At 38.0% G+C, this 6,451-nt stretch overlaps 1 long non-coding RNA gene across 9 annotated transcripts; it reads right to left on the bottom strand.

Annotated features, from left to right (window-relative positions):
- Positions 1 to 276: 276 nt before the first annotated feature.
- On the bottom strand, positions 277 to 2,018 carry LOC136247416 (uncharacterized). 9 transcript variants are annotated; one of them, XR_010697517.1, is made up of 9 exons: positions 2,004 to 2,018; positions 1,796 to 1,912; positions 1,556 to 1,687; positions 1,231 to 1,502; positions 1,083 to 1,184; positions 832 to 1,029; positions 662 to 779; positions 528 to 601; positions 280 to 472 (listed from the first exon to the last, which is right to left on the bottom strand). It is a non-coding gene; the product is annotated as an uncharacterized lncRNA (long non-coding RNA). The 9 variants fall into 9 exon arrangements; XR_010697515.1 differs by lacking the exon at positions 2,004 to 2,018 and adding an exon at positions 1,951 to 1,987; XR_010697518.1 differs by lacking the exon at positions 2,004 to 2,018 and adding an exon at positions 1,951 to 1,965 and having other exon boundaries at positions 281 to 472; positions 1,796 to 1,886.
- Between the last annotated feature and the right edge of the window lie 4,433 nt (positions 2,019 to 6,451).

A 6,451-nucleotide genomic window follows, 5' to 3' on the forward strand; every position in this document is an offset into this window, starting at 1 on the left:
TAAAGTAACTAGTTACATATTACATATTACACAGCATTTCAGCTAGCCTGATACGCGGCGCGTATATACGTATCAAGCCTCGTCTTTTTTACCGAGACGAGATAGATACGCGAACGTCTATATCCTTCGTCTAACGGCTTATCTGTCGTAATGGTACCACTCCTTTAGACGAAGGCTCGTATCGTGCTCCGTATCACGCGACGTCTGTAGTCGTGTAGTGCTAATAGATTATTCATCGATCGCCAAATAAGGTTACAACGATTATTGCTAATTTTAGCATAGAGGTCAACTGATGGTACAATGCTATACACTATTAAAACATTCTTTAAAATTTAATGTTAAATAAGTTCAATCTTTCCTTCATCGCGGACTCGCGAAGGTGGCTGCATGCTGTTGTCCACAGCAAAAGTAGCTATACGTGCATCAAAATAATTATTATGGCTTGTTCAGCTAGGCATCCCTTACTCATTTCCTGCAATGGTTGAGGAGCAGTTAAATACAGCAGCAATTTAATGATCTTTAATTACCTAACCCTAGAGTTGAGCTCAATCCTTAGTTGCTAATTTTCACTGTTGCAGATAGCATAGTGTAATAGTTTCACCTGCAAAATTATGTATGTCAAATCATACAAAATAATTATGTGCATTATCTTCATGCATACCGTCTTGTCCATTATTCATGTATTGTACGTATATTAGGCAATGGACTAGTGTGCAGTTGCTGACAGAGAGCATAGAAGAAATGGAGCACAATACGTAACATGTTATAGAAGGATGACCCTGTGAAAATGAACTTCATCACAACTGAGACATGATCTGGATCAAACTTTACCTGGTGGATTTCTTTAGATGGACTGCATGCCCTTACCACCACCCCAGTACTGGCTAGAATTACCAGTTACTGAACTAAATCTTGAGGGTGCCACATTTACGGCGACTCTTGGAGTAGGCTAGTTCAACATTAAATATTATCAGATGACAAATTGAAGACTGATAACACCATAAGCTCATCACAGGTAGTTATTTACGCCTGCTTTATCATATGAAAAACAACATATTATAACACTGCAAATTTGTGCATACCTAATCAAGATTTTCAGCAAACACAAATTTCCTTGAAGATGATCATAGTTCTATCAATGCTGCATAGGCACCATTTTAAGTGTAGTAGTATACAGTGGTCCACTGGTGAAACCAACATAGAACATACAGTGTAACATTCCAGATTTACCTGTAGGAAGCCATTCAAGATTGCGGTCAACTGTTTACTTCTTCCGCTTTGTCATTACTGGATGCCATTGTAAAGCCTCCTTCACTGGGAAAGAAATATTTCAACTTATAAATGTACGTATGTCTATATATTTAATATATGATAATTGATCCACGCTGTCACATGCCAATACACGGCAGTTGTAACTTGTTCTCTCATCCGGCATCACATTCACCAGCGACTGCCGTGTAGTATCTTGTACATGTATATCGTTCCCCGAAGCTACACAACCACTGTTGCGATATCTTATGACACACACCGTTTGTACTGGATACCTAGAACTCACGTTCATTGCTAGACTTTCAAAATCTTCCGCTGTTATCTAGTGATCACGTGCGTTTAGTATAAAATCCGGGCGTATCCGCTGGTGGCCAAATCTTCAACAGCCGGGAGAACAGGTTACGTGGCGGGAATGAATCTGTAAATGGAGGAAGGTACTCGCGAGACTAGAAGGTAACTTGACTTTGCTGTTATGTTGTTGATTACTGTACTACACATACTAACGCAGGTTTGTTGGCATCCTTACCGGAGTGTCGTGTGAGGAGATATTCCAGCTCCACACAAAAACAAGTAGTGGTCTGGCTATGCGAGACTAGCCGTGATAGGGATGCGGTCCTCTAGTTTCAGTAGGAGAGAAGCATCACTATTAAATGAAAACAGAAGAACAATTGCCAGACTCACCTTCCTATTCAAGATTGTCAGGGACTTATTAGCAATACCTGATCATTGCTTACCGTCACCAACTCCAGTGTCCTCCACCCGTGCTCAACATCCTCTCAAGCTAACTCAATTGCAAACAAGAGTTGATGTGTACAAATACTCCTTCCTCCCTTGAACAATTATTCAATGGAACTCCCTTCAAATTCCTAACATCAACACAATAGATTTTGAAACATTTAAGAATGCTGTAAGTAATATAATATGTGATTGCAATGCTCATTAGCGTTTTGCCCCTAGTGGGCTTTGCTATAGTACGTTCGCGTTGAGCTGAATCCTCAAAAACATTTAATAACTCATGGATACAATTACACACGATCTTGAAATTTGGCTCATTTGTAGTACTGCTTGACCCGCTAAAAATATTTCCAAATCTTGTTGTTCAAATGTTTGACATAATATTTACGGCCAATCAAATTTTTAAAATACATTTCCTGTGGAGAAGCCATATAAGTACAGTGTCCATTAGAGCCCTTTCCTGAACTTGTAATGGAGCCAAACCGTACGTGTCTGTTGTTGACACCTTTGCTGTTACCAATAATCATCTGGTTGGCAGAAACGTTAACTCTGTTGAGAAAAAAATCCACTTTTAATTTTTAGCTGTTTTTCAGGGTTCAGCTCAACGTGAACATACTATAATTAACAATAATAATAATAATAAAAGATAAGTACATAGCTACAGATACAACATAAGGCCATACCTATTTGATCTTACGTTGCGTGGGAAAAATTACTTTAAATTTGGGTAGGTAGGTCGGTTTGAAAATGATAAAAATTTTGAATACAAGCATACCAGATGCAAATATGAATGTAGCTATAATAGTACATACACAGTTAAAAATCTAGGTTTCATGTTCTTCTAGTAGCATCAGTTTTAAACATAAATCTCCAAAAGAGCTTTCCCATCGTCTTCTACAATTTTAGAGCATTGGACGATCTCCAATGGTCTCTTTTGGACTATATCATTAGGGCATTGTCTTTAATTAAGAATACGTGATTTGCATACATGATTTTCAAAAGTATTTCAGTTGAAGAAAAATGCAGTCGGTCGGGCCCGCGCAACATAAGGTATGGCCTAATAAAATTGTATTATGCATGAGTCTCGTGTGACCACAGTCAGATTATATACAAAGATAATCTATGTGGGCACAGAAAGATGTATGTATATGTATACAAGTATAAACGAGCCAAAATTACAAAAAAGAGCACAATTAGTTAGCCTTTCTGTTGACCATTTACTACAGTTCTGAGCCATGAAAATCTTTTGCCATCATACATGTACAAGCTGCATTGTTGAGGGTCTGCCTGATTGGATGATATGTGCTGGGTTGTACAAAGTCAAAACATTTGATATTCTGTAGGAAGGTATAGTAATTTCAATTTCATAATTGTTGAAAATCCACAGACGGTCAATTCTGCAAATAATCGAAGATATTCAGTCTTGTCTTGTTTTCTAGATCTAGCAGATGATGGATAGTGGCCTGAAGTACCTCACTATAGCTCATAAACTATATGGAGGTCAGCATACCAAGGATAGATCAAACAATTTTGAAATCAGAAATTACTTATGGTAAGTATATCTCTGTTACCACATTTATTTTCACATGTGCTCTAAGGACAGAATGAGACCCTTTAATGCTAGTATAATCAAATTGAATTCCATCATTGCAAGGTACATTATATAACTTCAGGCTAGTGTTGTTTCAATTATCTATAAGGACCTTGTTACTGTAGTGCTCTGTGATATACCAGGGTGGTGCTATCCAAAACCACAGCTGAATCACTAGCAACATATCATGTACATAGGAATGTCAACCATAGTTAAAGAGTACTTTTATTGAGATTTTCTGGTACGAACAAGATTCATGCACAGGTCTGCAACTTCTATGATATTGAAAGTGTTTCCTTTGTCATAGCACTCTGGCCTGTTTATTAACCTAAACTATATTCACCTCTCATCTGTTGATAAAATGATAATCTTTTATTGCCATATATAGAACTGCCATAGCATATGAAAACCTTCATGTATTTTGTTTATTGATCTTGTTTATTAGCAAGTAGCAATATAATAATTATGCTGACTCATATTCTTTTAATCACCATAACCACTTTTTGCTTATCATTTTCATAAGTAATTGCTGTACAGTTTAAACAAGTGACTCGACGTCTGGCATCAATCTTATGCTCAGCGTGATCTTCTGTAAATTATAAAGATTACTTATAAACATTTTAATGTTTGTGAAACTATGTGTGTCTTATATACATTTTTGTCCCCACAGATCATAGTTTATTGAAGAATTAGGCAGTGATCGATGTACTTTGAGGTATGTACATTCTACACTGTGTTTTTATTGGTTTAAAGTTTGTATACCTTCTTCAATTGATATATGACATACTCTGAAATTGCTTACTAAGGGTAGTTGCTAGAACGGGTTTGGACCATTGCTGTCTTTGAACCTGTGAATGGCTATATGCTTAGTAAGTAATATTCTAAAACTACAGCTATCATAACATAATGATGGTAGCTAACTTATCACCACATTTTGTAGTAAAATACAGGTGGTGTACAAAGACTTTAGATATAATTATGCAAGTAGTATCAATCTGGTATATAACTACATACACTGTATTACTACACTCTCTCTTTCTCCACAGATCATCCTTAGTAGGTTTTAGATGTTTCTATGGGGTGCACTTTTAATAAGGTGTGTTCTACCAAGTTTAATATTTTATACCACTTAGCTACATTATTTTTAATACCATGCACACGCGTACAAAGAGCATAGTTGTTAGAACAGATTTTCTTTGACCTGTCAGTACACTTGGTAACACGACAAGATTTCAACTGCATATCCCTTTATATAAGGCCATGAATGGCTGATAAGAATCTTTGCTGCTCTCGATGTTATTACGCACATGGCATTTGTACATAAAAAATATATAGCATGCACTGATTTGTTATTGCTAAACACGTGCATTATGTTACTACATTTTTCTTCCTTTGCAGATCAAGTTGTTTGGAGATGTTTGGACGGATAAACCATATCTGTGATGTTTCTTCTTGTGTTAGCTATTTTGCCTTTTTTTGCAGATTTTAGGCTTTCTTAAGTACAGTGCTTGATTGTCCATTTAAAATCCTCAGTAACCTATTCGGTGGGGCTAAACGAGGCTTATTGTGCCAATGCCATATACTTGTCATATTTCATCGATCGGGAAATATTTCAGCACTCAAGGACGCTGTTTTTACCATTGGGCTCACGTGCACGTTACCAACCTCCTCTGTCGTGTTGCAGGGATGTCAGTGGAGTTTTTGAGATACGATGAAGCTTACCATCAACATCATAATTAACAATTATTGTCCTTCACAGTGTATGGTATGGTATGTAGAAGATTAGGCTTGGCGTCAAGCATAATACTGAGGTAGAGTGTTATGCCAGCATATATAATCGGTGGATAGCTACGTCAAACTATGGAGTCTTGAAAATAAGTCGACAGTCCTTAATAGAGCGTAGGGTACGTATCAGCGTTGAAACCGGGTCACATTTTGTCCGGGTCTGACCCCCTTTACAAATTATCCGGGTTAGATCTCACGTGCGAAGAAAATTAATTAGTTGGGACGATGCGGAAGTGTATAAATTCGTCATAGTCAAGCCCAGCTTCTTTCGTAAGCCACGCCCACTTATTGGATGACTGCAGCCATATATACGTTAAGCCACGCCTATTTATCGGTGGTATTGAGTCTGTAGGTGTGCACAAATCTGTATGCTGAGCCACGCCGACTAATCGTTATAAAAGACATGGTCTGGCCTTGCATCAGGCCAGCTTTTCATGACACTGACATTGGGAATGCGTTGTAATCATGGTCTGTTAGGTATGCTGAAGTCACACCCACTTGCAGGAAACGTGTCTTGAGGACACGGGTGTGGCTTATTTTCTGTAAACTTACGTAGAACCACGCCAGATAATACCTGCTTAGTAGTATAATTATAGCTACTCTCGTACATATGTAACGGACTAGTCGAGTACTCGAAGTGTAGCCCTCAATCCAGGTCTGCGGGTCAGCAGTAGTAACCCGGTTTAAACGCTGGTAAACTGTTGTTCAGTCTTGAATTAGCTATTGCTGAAAACGTGCAGTTTGTGCTAGCTATGAACGTGAAAAGTGATGTTGCCGCAGGCCTGTTTATGCATTGTAGACTGGCATGATCAGCTTTTCCAAAAGGTATCCGTACATATAACGGGTTGTTATACATTAATTAGCTATAGTTTGTATAGAAGCCTTATTCGAGTAGCATGTGGTCATAGCAGACAATTTATGGGCAAGAGTGGACAGCCTCGCAGGGTTTCATTGCTCTAGACGCTTCAGTCTTCAGGGAATATAATGCGCTTGCAAGGATTGTCACTTAATACGTGATCGTCTCGAGCAATTATCTCGTCTAGCTTGTCTTCAAGCCGTCTATAGCTATTA

Source organism: Dysidea avara, chromosome 2 (genome assembly GCF_963678975.1).
Source record: "Dysidea avara chromosome 2, odDysAvar1.4, whole genome shotgun sequence".
Classification (NCBI taxonomy): Eukaryota; Metazoa; Porifera; class Demospongiae; order Dictyoceratida; family Dysideidae; genus Dysidea; species Dysidea avara.